The sequence below is a fragment of the Phoenix dactylifera genome, chromosome 2 (assembly GCF_051530095.1).
Source record: "Phoenix dactylifera cultivar Ajwa chromosome 2, Ajwa_hap1_PhDact_Kaust_v1.1, whole genome shotgun sequence".
Taxonomy (NCBI): Eukaryota; Viridiplantae; Streptophyta; class Magnoliopsida; order Arecales; family Arecaceae; genus Phoenix; species Phoenix dactylifera.
Genome location: NC_143191.1, coordinates 42,027,859 through 42,042,046, shown reverse-complemented (window position 1 = coordinate 42,042,046; position 14,188 = coordinate 42,027,859). Strand labels below are relative to the sequence as shown.

The 14,188-nt window shown below is 42.9% G+C and overlaps 1 protein-coding gene across 4 annotated transcripts in view; it reads left to right on the top strand.

Annotated features, from left to right (window-relative positions):
* LOC103712742 (WPP domain-interacting tail-anchored protein 1-like) overlaps window positions 1–14,188 on the top strand; it is a 31,494-nt gene that overhangs the window by 12,985 nt on the left and 4,321 nt on the right. The window contains exon 5 of one of the 4 annotated variants that reach the window (XR_015975622.2): window positions 1,007–1,661. The exons of the other annotated variants lie outside the window; for them this stretch is intronic. The gene's annotated coding sequence lies outside the window, so the exon portion shown is untranslated. The remainder of the gene's footprint in view (window positions 1–1,006; window positions 1,662–14,188) is intronic. 4 annotated transcript variants of the gene reach the window in all.

Genomic DNA, 14,188 nt, shown 5'->3' with positions numbered 1-14,188 from the left:
TATGTCTCACTCATTAAATAAATAAAATTTTTAGATAACACAATTGGTGACTGAATAAAAGAGAGATAAATGCAAAATTCTAACATCAAAAAATTTTAAAAGGTTGGTGGAAATTAGAGGAAATCAAAACAGTAGTTGTAACAACCCAGGACCTCACCCAAAATGGCTAGCCGATAGGTATTATTTTGGTTCCTTGATCCTGTATAAGTACCCAAGATTTACCTAGCAAATAACCGATGTGGGATTAAACACATGCCCGCACGGGTCCTCACATACTCCCTCCGTTCAAGCCCTGATGTCCTCATCAGGTTAAGGGTTCAAATCCATTCAAATCTAATCACAAACACCACGATCGGCTCGTGGTCAATCCCAATGGATCCGTGCTACAGTGTTTCCTAGTCCTCATAGGTTATGAACCAACCTGGCTCTGATACCACTAAATGTCAAGCCCTGAATTCGGATCATGACACAGCCGTACTATTGCAACCTTATGCATACAATAACATGAAGCCACTTAAAATTTCATATCAAAAATGAACAATTTTAGTTACAAATGTTATAATAAGTTTCATCAGAATGGAACGGTGCAGAGCTTCTAAAATTTTAACATTTGATATTCAATTTTTCCAAATCCTGAAGTACATCAAGCTCCTTGCTCCTAGCAATCTTAATTATCTGAAAAAAATGGATAAAATGGTGTGAGCTATACGGCTCAGTAAGTAACCATGCACAATCTTAGCAGATCAAGCTTAATGTGCTTTATGCCAGTGCATTAATTTAAGAAATTAACAATTGTAACAAAGTAAGCATTTTATATAGCATATATTCAAATCAGACATAAAATAGTGGATGCCCAATCATGCAAGTTCATAAATATGAATGTGCATCATATAAAATTCTTGTCATTATTCATGCTTTGAAATCCGTACTCTCAGATGATAATGCAGCTATGGCCGCTCTTATTCCCATGGCAAGGCCTTTACCAACTATTATTCTCCATTGGCAGGGTCTATACCAATTTACTATTACCCACTAGCGGGGGTCGTATACCGAGTTACTGAATTCAAGGATATTCTATGATCAGTACTTTCCTAAGTCACTAAGGCTATTAAAGGAGAATGAGTTTGTCTTTGAGGCAGTCAAAGAATATGACAGTGCTGCAATATGCTAACAAATTCAATGAATCAGGTCGGTTCTGTCCTCTGCTTATGGAGGACGATCAGAGCAAGGCCAATAGATTTGAGCAGGGCTTGAGATACAAGATTCGATCTCGGTTGTCAGTTCTGATTTTTACCAGTTACAGGGAGTACTGGACAGGGTTCTGAAAGTTGAAGCTGAACTGGTGAGATCAGAAAAAGAAAGAGGTGACTAGAAGAGGCCTAGGATATCGGGGAGTCAGCATGTTAGGCCAAGGAACTTTGGGGGTAATGCAAACAAAAAGAAATTCGGGGCCTGTACCTTCTGTGGCAAGTCTCATAGTGGGCCGTCTTAAAAAGATAGGAGCATGTTTCTATTGTGGTCGCTTGAACACATAGCACGTGACCGTCAGAAGAAGAATGACCCAAGACCTACTGGATCAGGTGATCAGAGGCAGAAGGGGACTGCTCGGGTGTTCGCGCTGACTCGACAGGACATCAGTGCTAGCAACAGGGTGGTGACAGGTACTATCCCCATCAACTCTGTTGATGCATCTATATTATTTGATTCTGGCTCTACACATTCTTTTGTATCTGCTAAATTCTTTGGATCCTTGCACTGCATACCGGAGAAATTAGAAGCGCCACTATATATTGCTACACCCCTTCAGAAAATGGTAGTTGCTGACATTATATTAAAGAATTGCATAATTCAAATAGGAGAAAGGGAGTTAGTGACAGGCTTAATACAGTTAGATATGCAAGATTTTAATATCATTTTGGGGATGAACTGGTTGTCCAAGTATCATGCTCACATAGACTGTTTCTGAAAGAGAGTAGTTTTCCAGATACCAGGAGAGCTGGAGTTCTTCTATTAGGGCGATACGCCCATACAATGTAAGTGCTGCTTACATTTTATTTCTGCTATATGTGCAAGTAAGGCATTAAGAAAAGGGTGTCAGGCCTATTTAGCTTATGTGGTAGATACTCAAATAGAAACAAGGCTGGATGATATTTCGGTTGTGGGAGAATACTCAGATGTTTTCCCTGATGAGCTATTCGAGTTGCCTCCTGACCGAGAGATTGATTTCAAGATTGATCTCGCATCGGGAGTTGGACCAATCTCCAAGCCTCCTTACCGGACAACTCTTGTTGAACTGTGTGAATTAAAGGTCCAACTACAAGAGCTTCTAGAGAAGAAATTCATCCGGCCTAGTGTCTCTCCATGGGGAACCCCTGTCTTATTTGTGAAAAAGAAGAATGGGAGCATGAGACTGTGTATTGAAGAATAAGTATCTCTTGCCTCGAATTGATGATATGTTTGACCAGCTACAAAGTGCACAAGTATTCTCAAAGATAGACTTGTGGTCTGGTTATCATCAATTAAAAATTAGAGTCGAGGATGTGCCCAAGACAGCGTTTCGGACTAGATATGGTCATTTTGAATTTTTGGTTGTCTTTTGGACTAACGAATGCTCCAGCTGCCTTTATGGACCTGATGAACAGGATCTTCAAGCAGTTTCTGGATCTGTTTGTCATTGTATTCATTGATGTTATACTGGTCTACTCCAAGAGCAAGGAAGAGCATAAAAATCATTGGAGGTTAGTACTGCAGACTCTACGGGAGAAGAAATTATATGCCAAGCTGAACAAATGTGAATTCTGGCTGGATAGCATTGCATTTCTTGGGCATATGATCTCTAAAAATGGAATTTCAGTGGACCCAAAGAAGATTGAAGCAGCGGTGAACTAGCCTCGTCCTGCCAATATGACTGAGATCAGAAGCTTCTTGGATTTGGTTGGATATTATAGGAGATTTGTAGATGGATTTTTTTGGATAGCCACTCCTTTAACTCGTTTGACTCAGAAACAAGCAAAGTATGAATGGAGTGAGGAATGTGAGCAGAGTTTCCAAGAGTTGAAGCAGAGATTAGTATCTGCTCCTATTCTCATCCTACCATTCGGTACGGAAAGTTTCATTATTATAATGATGCCTCGAAGAAAGGATTGGGTTGTGTGTTAATGTAAAATGATAAGGTGGTGGCATACGCCTCTAGATAGTTGAAACCCTATGACCAGAACTATCCTACACATGATTTGGAATTGGCAGAGGTAGTCTTTGCTCTAAAGATTTGGCGACACTATCTATATGGAGAGCCATGTGAAGTCTTCACTGATCATAAAAGCTTAAAGTACATATTTACACAGAAGGAGCTTAATATGAGGCAGGGGAGATGGCTTAAGCTGCTAACAGATTATGACCTGAATATAAAATATCATCCGGGAAAGGCTAATGTGGTGGCTGATGCTTTTAGCAGAAAGTCAACAGTAGGCACTACAGCTCTACTCACCACTCAAAAGCAAATTATCAAGGATCTCAATATGATGCAGATTGAGGTGACTGCTACGGGTGCTGGAGGTATGCTAGCTAGTCTGATGGTGCAACCGACATTGCTTGAGAAAATTAAGATTGCACAACAGGCTGATGCCCACTTATATCGGCTTAAAGAAGATGTGGAAGGAGGGTTGCGACCCGAGCTTAGAATTCACCAAGATGGTACTCTTCGATTCGGAAACAGATTATGTGTACCAAATGATGATGAATTGAAGAGAAAAATTATGGAGGAATCCTGCTTCTCTATTCATCCAGGTAGCACAAAAATGTATAGAGATTTAAGGGAGCATTTATGGTGGAATGGTATGAAAAGAGAGATAGCCAGTTTTGTAGCTCGATGCCTAGTATACCAGCAGGTGAAAGCTGAACATCAGAGCCATCTAGTGTACACAATATCTTCCATGTTTCTCTACTACAAAAATACATTGCAGATCTTAATCATGTGGTAGAGTATGAGCCATTACAGGTTGAAAAGGATCTGACATATAAAGAGTTTCCTCTACGCATACTTGATCGCAAAGAGCAGGTCTTGAGACGGCGCACCATTCCCTATGTGAGGAGGATTCAGTGGAGCAACCATTCGGACAGAGAGGCGACTTGGGAGCTAGAGGATGAAATGCGTGCGAGGCATCCACAAATTTTGAAGACTCAGGTTTGTAATTTCGAGGATGAAATTTTTTTGAGCGGAGAATGTGAGAATAGCCCAATTTTTTTAAGGAGGAGAGAATGTGAGAATAGCGCCCCCCCCCCACCCCAAAAAAAAGGGGCTGAAGCTGACAGTCCCAGCCGACTTCAGCCCAGGGCCCTTTGCTCATGCGTTAAGAGGGCGGAGACGACGCGGCGACTCCATCACAACGGTGAATGAGCCACGATCATTTCGAAATCATCTCATAAAAGAAAAGGAAGAAAGAAATTTTCGATTCCATCTCTTCCCTCACAGTGCATCTTCCTTCTTCCTCTAGGGATAGGGCTTCCTGCAGCTGGTGCTACCGGAGAGAGTAGTCGCAACTTCCTCCCGAAGCGAGGTAAACCCTAACTCCTATTTCTTTTTACCCCATGATAACAAAATAAAAGATAAGAAGAAGAAAAAGAAGGGAAGTCATGGCCTCGGAAAGAGAGGGAGAGCCGTGACTCAATCACAGGGGGAGGGCTTTAACTCCCCTCCTCTGCCGCGATGTGGTCTGGGAGAGGAGCCGCCGGCCGCAACCGCAGACACTGTCGGCTCTCAGCCAAGCTGCAGCGTGCCGGAGGTCCCTCTTCTCGATGGGGAGTGGTTTCGACCGACTTCCCCCATCTCTCCCACCAAAGAAGTGGCAGAAGAAAATAGGAAAAGAAAGGAAGAAAAAAAAGGAAAGACTCACCGGTCTGCAGCCACTGTCGGCGTTGCGTGCGGCCGTGAGCATCGCCGGCACTACGTTAGCAGCGGGCGGCTACCGCAGGTAGGCCGGGGGCGTCGGCCGACGCCCTCGGTCGGGCCTGTGACCGACGTAGTGCCGGCGACGCTCGCGGCCGAATCCAACGGCTGCCGCACGCGATGCCAACGGTGGCTGCAGACTAGTGAGTCTTTCCTTTTGTCATGCCCCAAATCCAGATCATGACACGGCCGTGCTATTGCAATCTTATGCACACAATAACACGAAGTCACTTAAAATTTCATAATAAAAATAAATAGTTTCATTTACTAATGTCATAACATTATTCATGAAGTTGGAACAGTACAGAGCTTCTAAAATTTGATTATTACATAATATTTTTGGTTATCCCAACCCTGAATAACACCAAGCTCCCTACTTCTAGTAGTCTTATTCATCTGTACGAAAAAAAATAGGAAAAAGTTATGAGCTACACAGCTCAGTAAGTAACCAAGTACTATCTTATTGGATTAAGTATAATTATGCCAATGCAATATTTAAAAAGCTAACAGTTATAGCAAAATAAAGCATTTTATAGATGATATTCACAAATCAGGTCATAAAGCAATGCATGTTCCATCAATGAAAATTCATAAATATGAATATGCATCATATAAAATTCTTGCCATATTTCTTGCTTTGAAATCCGTAATCGCCATTATTCATGCTTCGAAAATCGTGCTCTCAGATGGTAGTGCAGCTATGGTCACTATTATTACCCATGACAGGGTCGTAATATTCACCTACTACTATTACCCGTTGGCAGGGCCATATGTCGAGCTATTATAACCCGCTGGCGAGGGCCATAATCTTTGCCAACTATTATTTTCCGTTGGCAGGGTCTACACCAAGCTATTATAACCTGCTGACGAGGGCCGTATGCTGAGCTATTATAACCCGCTGGCGAGGGCCGTACATAGCAATCTAAGAGTTCGTAAATCATTATTCTTTTTCATTCATAAATCATAATTATCATAAATAGGTTGGAAAATGATAAATGGCATCATATAATTTAAAATACATAAGCATGTCTCAAATATTATTTTTCATGCAGTCATAATTTCATAACTCATACACCATTAAATATTCATGAAGGATGCTCTTTAATCAAATCCATAAATCATATGCAATCATATACTTGATCCTAATTTTGAGAAAAATATATCATAACCAATACATTTTCATAATTATAAATAAATAGTAATTTAAAACTTTAAGATCAATGCCAAGGTTACTTACAGCAATTTGCTTTCCAATTTCTTACGTCAGGGTGACAAATCCTTGATCACCTAAATAATATCATAAGGATCACATTATTTTCTATTTATTCATAATTTCTAAATTTGTCATAACATGAAGTTACTTGCTTGGATCTCAAGTCCAATTTATCCAATTCGAAGCCTTTGGGCTCGATTTAGAACCAAATTGGGTTCACGTATATCAATTGGGCTTTTAATTAAAGGATTAGGCTTGAGTCAGGGTCAGCCCGAGGCCAATTTGGTCTCAAATTAGTTGAATTGGGCTTTAATTGGGCCCGATTCATATTCAATTGGGTCTTCTGGAGCTAACCCAGCTTAATTGGGTTCGGACTCAAATCAATTTGGGCTTAATTTGGTTCAGATTTGATCCAATTTACAGTTTGGGCTCGCCCAGACTTAGCCCAGTCTAATTGGATTCAGTTTTAGTCAAATTTGGCGAACCCATTTTTCCTTTTCTTTTATTTGGGCCCAACAGGTTCAGACCCGAACTTGGATCCGACCCATTAAGGGTCTTTTTTTTTCTTTTTTTTCTTTTCTTTTCTTTTTCTTCTTTTTCTTTTCTTCCTTCTTCCCGAACCTTCTTCTCCTTCCTTCATTTCTTCTCCTCCTCTTCTCTCACGATGGAAGAAAAGGAGGGCTCGGTAGAGGCCGAGCAGCAGCCCCCCTAGGCCGGCCGGCGGCTCTCGGCCGGGCCTGCGGCACACGCAGCCGCGCTTGCGGCCGTGCAGGTGGCGATGGCGGGTGGCCTACGGCCGCGCGGGCGGTTTGCGACCCGTGGCCGCGGCGGGTGGCTTGCGGCCGTGGCCGGCACCCGCGATCGGCGATCCCAGGTAAGTTCTTAAGCCTTTTTTTTTCTTCTCCCGCGGACGGGAGATCTGGCTCAGGGAGGGCCCGAGCCATAGCCGGCGACGCTCCCCGGCCGGTCAGCGGCACCGGCTGCCCCTGGCGGCCGCCGCGGCTTGCGGCCTCCCTTGCCGCCGCGGCTTGCGGCCGATGCAGCTCGCGGCCACCGCAGCCGGCGCCCGCCACCCTCTTCCTTCTTTTTTTTTTGTTTGATTTAATTTCTAAACTAGATCTACAAAGAATAATCTATGAGTGAGGGTGTTAGTGTGTTACCTACTTTGGAGAAGAACGTCCGCCTCCTACTCCGGCAATGCAGCCCTTTGCTCCGGCGATGCAGGCCTAATACCAGATCTTGTCCACCGAGGAGAGTTTTGAGAAAAGGAGACAATGAAGGAGAAATAGAGGAAGGAGGGTGGTGAAAAGCCTCATCGATCGGGGCTTCTTGTAGCCTCCGATCGCTGAGGGAGGTGGACGGTTGTAACCGTCCACCACCAGGCGTTACAAACGCTTGTACCATGGTGTAATGGCCCCCTTCCATTTCTCTTGGAACGGGGCGGTTATCACATTCTCCCCTCCTTAATAAAAATTTCGTCCTCGAAATTTGACATTTCTTAATTTTTAAACAAATGAAGATACTTAGTCTTTTATTTAACATTCTACCATATTTCCGCTGCGCACTCTGATCTAGTCAACTCTTTGGAGGCTTAAACCTCAATATCAATTTGTATTAGCCCTAGTTTCGTAGCATCTATAAGATTAACTTTCTTAAGATAGATGTTTACATTTAAAGACTGATTTGATTCTTCGTATATGCATTCTAAAGAGGTAGAAACTTAATGGTTACATAGGAGTAGAGGAATCAATTAAGCATAATCATGTATAGAGTTGTTTTAGAATGATTACCTGTTACTACATGATCACTTGCACTAGCATTATGCTGAATCAATGTAAAAGCCGAGCACCAGATTCAACAGGTTCCGAGTCATTCCTCTTTTTATTTGGGCAGTCCCGTGCCAAATGTTCATGCTGACCACAAGTGAAGCAAACTCCCATCTTCTTAAGACAAGGCCCCCCATGAGGCTTGCCGCAGTACGTACAGGCCTCAAATCTCTTCTTATTTGCATTAGCCTCAGTGTCCCCTGGCCTGATATTATGACTTTCAATCATTCTGGGTCTCTTTGGATCATCTTTTTCCTTCTCTGACCTCTTCAGATCTACTTCTACCTTCAGTGCTCTCTCCAGGGCCTCTCCGTAGCTGGTAAAAATCAGAACTGACAATCGGGATCGAATTTCGTCCCTCAAGCCCTGCTCAAATCTGTTAGCCTTGCTTCTCTCAACCTCTATCATTTGAGGACAGAACCGACCCAGCTCAGTAAATTTATTGGCATATTCTAGCACAGTCATATTATCTGTCTGCATCAGAGATAAAAATTCATTTTCTTTTGATATTCTAATTGACTTAGGGAAATACTGGTCATAAAACATCTTTTTGAATTCCTCCTATGTCAATAGCTCGTCCTCACCCTCGAGTGCAGCTTCCATGGCCGTCCACCAGAACTCTGCATTCCCCTTCAGCATAGGGATAGCCAATCTGACCTTTACTTCTTCGGGATATTGCAAGGCTTTGAACATCTTCTCTACCTTCCGAATTCAGGTCTCAGCAACCAGAGGGTCAGCTCCACCATCAAACATAGGTGGGTTGAGCCTACGGAATCGCTCATAGTAGGACTCAATGGACTGTGAAGGTCGGACAGTGGCCTGCACCTGCTGCTGCACCTGTTGCATCTGCATCTGCATCTGCTGCTGCACCTGCTGCTGCATCTGCATCTGCTGCTGCACTTGCTGCTGCATTTTTGCTGCATCTGAAGGAGCTGAGTCATCACCTGACTTGCTCTGGCAAAATCGGCCTGGGTGGCAGCTGGGTTAGAAGTTTGCTCGGCTGGCTGCCTGGCAACTCCTCTCCCTCTTGCTCCTCTCCTCTGATCTGCAATATTTGCCAAGACTTCATTCTCTCTGTTCCTCATTTTCACCTATCAAAAATATTAGCATAATTCAATTAACTAATTTTCTTTATTTTAAATATGCCGAATTTAATTGAACGAGACTTAACTACCTATTTTCCTTGCTAAAACTTTTTTTTAACTCTTTATTAAACCTATTGCTCTGATACCACTACATGTCACGCCCCAAATTCGGATCATGACACAGCCGTGCTATTGCAATCTTATGCACACAATAACACGAAGCCACTTAAAATTTCATAATAAAAATAAATAGTTTCATTTACTAATGTCATAATATTATTCATGAAGTTGGAACAGTACAAAGCTTCTAAAATTTGATTATTACATAATATTTTCAGTTACCCCAATCCTGAATAACACCAAGCTCCCTGCTTCTAGTAGTCTTATTCATCTGTACGAAAAAAATAGGGAAAAGATATGAGCTACACAGCTCAGTAAGTAACCAAGTACTATCTTATTGGATTAAGTATAATTATGCCAATGCAATCTTTAAAAAGCTAACAGTTATAGCAAAATAAAGCATTTTATAGATGATATTCACAAATCAGGTCATAAAGCAATGCATGTTCCATCAATGAAAGTTCATAAATATGAATATGCATCATATAAAATTCTTGCCATATTTCTTGCTTTGAAATCCATAATCGCCATTATTCATGCTTCGAAAATCGTGCTCTCAGATGGTAGTGCAGCTATGGTCACTATTATTACCCGTGACAGGGCCGTAATATTTACCAACTACTATTATCCGTTGGCAGGGCCATATGCCGAGCTATTATAACCCGTTGGCGAGGGCCATAATCTTTGCCAACTATTATTCCCCGTTGGCAGGGTCTACACCAAGCTATTATAATCCGTTGGCGAGGGCCGTATGCCGAGCTATTATAACCCGCTGGCGAGGCCATCTGCCGAGCTATTATAACCCGCTGGCAAGGGCCGTACATAGCAATCTGAGAGTTCATAAATCATTATTCTTTCCTTCATAAATCATAATTATCATAAATAGGTTGGAAAATGATAAATGACATCATATAATTTAAAATACATAAACATGTTTCAAATATCATTTTTCATGCAGTCATAATTTCATAACTCATACACCATTAAATATTCATGAAGGATGCTCTTTAATCAAATCCATAAATCATATGCAATCATATACTTGATCCTAATTTTGAGAAAAATATATCATAACCAATACATTTTCATAATTATAAATAAATAGTAATTTAAAACTTTAAGATCAATGCCAAGGTTACTTACAGCAATTTGCTTTCCAATTTCTTACGTCAGGGTGACAAATCCTTGATCACCTAAATAATATCATAAGGATCACATTATTTTCTATTTATTCATAATTTCTAAATTTGTCATAACATGAATTTACTTGCTTGGATTTCAAGTCCAATTTATCCAATTCGAAGCCTTTGGGCTCGATTTAGAACCAAATTGGGTTCACGTATATCAATTGGGCTTTTAATTAAAAGATTGGGCTTGAGTCAGGGTCAGCCCGAGGCCAATTTGGTCTCAAATTAGTTGAATTGGGCTTTAATTGGGCCCGATTCATATTCAATTGGGTCTTCTGGAGCTAACCCAGCTTAATTGGGTTCGGACTCAAATCAATTTGGGCTTAATTTGGTTCAGATTTGATCCAATTTACAGTTTGGGCTCGCCCAGACTTAGCCCAGTCTAATTGGGTTCAGTTTTAGTCAAATTTGGCTAACCCATTTTTTCTTTTCTTTTATTTGGGCCTAACAGGTTCGGACCCGAACTTGGATCCGACCCATTAGGTCGGACCTGTTAAGGGTCTTTTTTTTTTTTTTTTTTTTTCTTTTTTTTTTTCTTTTCTTTTTCTTCTTTTCTTCTTTTTCTTTTCTTCCTTCTTCGCGAACCTTCTTCTCCCTCCATTTCTTCTCATCCTCTTCTCTCGCGACGGAAGAAAAGGAGGGCTCGGGAGAGGCCGAGCAGCAAACCCCTAGGCCGGCCGGCGGCTCCCGGCCGGGCCTGCGGCACACGCAGCCGCGCTTGCGGCCGTGCAGGTGGCGATGGCGGGTGGCCTACGGCCGCACGGGCGGTTTGCGACCCGTGGCTGCGGCGGGTGGCTTACGGTCGTGGCCGGCACCCGCGATCGGCGATCCCAGGTAAGTCCTTAAGCCTTTTTTTTCTTCTCCCGCAGACGGGAGATCTGGCTCGGGGAGGGCCTGAGCCGTAGCCGGCGACGCTCCCCGGCCGGTCAGCGGCCCCGGCGGCACGCAGCTCGCGGCCACCGCAGCCGGCGCCCGCCATCCTCTTCTTTTTTTTGTTTGATTTAATTTCTAAACTAGATCTACAAAGAATAATCTATGAGTAAGGGTGTTACCTACTTTGGAGAAGAACGTCCGCCTCCTACGTCGGCAATGCGGCCCTTTGCTCCGGCGATGCAGGCCTAATACCAGATCTTGTCCACCGAGGAGAGTTTTGAGAAAAGGAGACAATGGAGGAGAAACAGAGGAAGGAGGGTGGTGAAAAGCCTCATCGATTGGGGCTTCTTGTAGCCTTCGATCGCTGAGGGAGGTGGACGGTTGTAACCGTCCACCACCAGGCGTTACAAACGCCTGTACCATGGTGTAATGGCCCCCTTCCATTTCTCTTGGAACGGGGTGGTTATCACACCTTTTCTTTTTCTTTTTTCTTTTGCCTCTTCTTTGGTGGGAGAGATGGGGGAGGTCAGTCCAAACCACCCCCCACCGGGAGGAGGGACCTCCGGCCTACCGCAGCTTCGGGCGATGGCCGGCGGTTGGTGCCGGTGGCTCCTCTCCAAGACCACATCGCGACAGAGGAGGGGAGGAAAAACCCTCCACCTGCGATCGAGTCATGGCTCTCCCTCTCTTTCCGAGGTCGTGACTCCCCTCCTTTTTCTTCTTCTTTTCTTTTATTTTGTTATCATGGGGTAAAAAGAAACAGGAGTTAGGCTTTACCACGCTCCAGGACGAAGTTGTGGCTACTGTCTTCGACGGCACCAGCTGCAGGAAGCCCTATCCCTGGAGGAAGATGCACTGTGAGGGAGATGGAATCGGAAATTTCTTTCTTTCTTTTCTTTTATAAGATGATTTCGAAATGGTCGTGGCTCGTTCACCGTCGTGATGGAGTTGCCGCGGCGTCTCCGCCCTCGTAACACACGAGAAAAGGGCCCTGGGCGGAAGTCGGCTGGACTGCTGGCTTCGGCCCCTTTTTTTTGGGGGGGGGCCTATTCTCACATTCTCTCCTCAAAAAAAAATCATCCTCGAAATTACATACCTGGGTCTTCAAAAAGTTATGGATGCCCCGCACGCATTTTATCCTCTAGCTCCCAAGTCGCCTCTCTTTCCGAATGGTTGCTCCACTGAATCCTCCTCACAATAGGGAATGGTGCACCGCCTCAAGACCTGCTCTTTGCGATCAAGGATGTGTAAAGAAAACTCTTCATATGTCAGATCTTTTTCAACCTGTATTGGCTCATACTCTACCACATGATTGAGATCTGCAATGTATTTTTGTAGCAGAGAAACATGGAAGACATTGTGTACACTAGATGGCTCTGATGCTCAGCTTTCACCTGCTGGCATACTAAGCATCGAGCTACAAAACTGGCTATCTCTCTTTTCATACCATTCCACCGGTAGTGCTCCCTTAAATCTCTATACATTTTTGTGCTACCTGGATAAATAGAGAAGCGAGGCTGGTGAGCTTCCTCCATAATTTTCCTCTTCAATTCAACATCATTGGTCCACATAATCTGCTTCCAAATTGAAGAATACCATCTTGGTGAATTCTAAGCTCGGGTTGCAACCCTCCTTCCACATTTTTTTTAAGCCGACATAAATGGGCATCAATCTGTTGTGCAGTCTTGATTTTCTCAAACAGTGTCGGTTGCACCATCAGACTAGGTAACATACCTCCAGCACCCGTAGCAATCACCTCAATCTGCATCATATTGAGATCCTTGATAATTTGCTTTTGAGTGGTGAGCAAAGCTGTGGTACCTATTGTTGACTTTCTGCTAAGAACATCAGCCACCACATTAGCCTTTCTCGGATGATATTTTATATTCAGGTCATAATCTTTCAGCAGCTCAAGCCATCTCCTCTGCCTCATATTAAGCTCCTTCTGTGTAAATATGTACTTTAAGCTTTTATGATCAGTGAAGACTTCACATGACTCTCCATATAGATAGTACCGCCAAATCTTTAGAGCAAAGACTACTGCTACTAATTCCAAATCATGTGTAGGATAGTTCTGCTCATAGGGTTTCAACTGTCTAGAGGCGTATGCCACCACTTTATCATTTTGCATCAATACACAGCCCAATTCTTTCTTCAAGGCATTACTATAAATAGTGAAACTTCCTATACTAGATGGTAGGGTGAGAATAGGAGCAGATACTAATCTCCGCTTCAACTCTTGAAAACTCTGCTCACATTCCTCACTCCATACTTTGCTCATTTCTGAGTCAAACAAGTTAAAGGAGTGGCTGTCTGGAAAAATCTTTCTACAAATCTCCTTTAATATCCACTAAAATTCCATTCCTGGATATCACATGCCCAAGAAATTTAATGCTATCCAGCTAGAATTCACATTTGTTCAGCTTGGCATATAATTTCTTCTCCTATAGAGTCTGCAGTACTAACCTTAAATGATTTCAATGCTCTTCCTTGCTCTTGGAGTAGACCAGTATGTCATCAATGAATACAATGACAAACTGATTCAGAAACTACTTGAAGACTTTGTTCATTAGGTCCATAAAGGCAGCTGGAGTATTGGTTAGTCCAAAAGACAACCAAAAATACATAATGACTATACCTCGTCTGAAATGCTGTCTTGGGCCCATCCTCAGCTCGGTTTTTAATTGATGATAACCAGACCGCAAGTCTATCTTTGAGAATACTTGTGCTCCTTGTAGCTGGTCAAACAGATCATCAATTCAAGGCAAGGGATACTTATTCTTCATAGTTACTTTGTTCAGCTCCCTATAATCAATACACAACCTAGCCTTCTTTTTCACAAATAAGACGGGCTCCCCATGGAGAGACACTAGATCGGATGAATTTTTTCTTTAGAAGATCTTGTAGTTGGACCTTTAATTCATGCAGTTCAGTAGGAA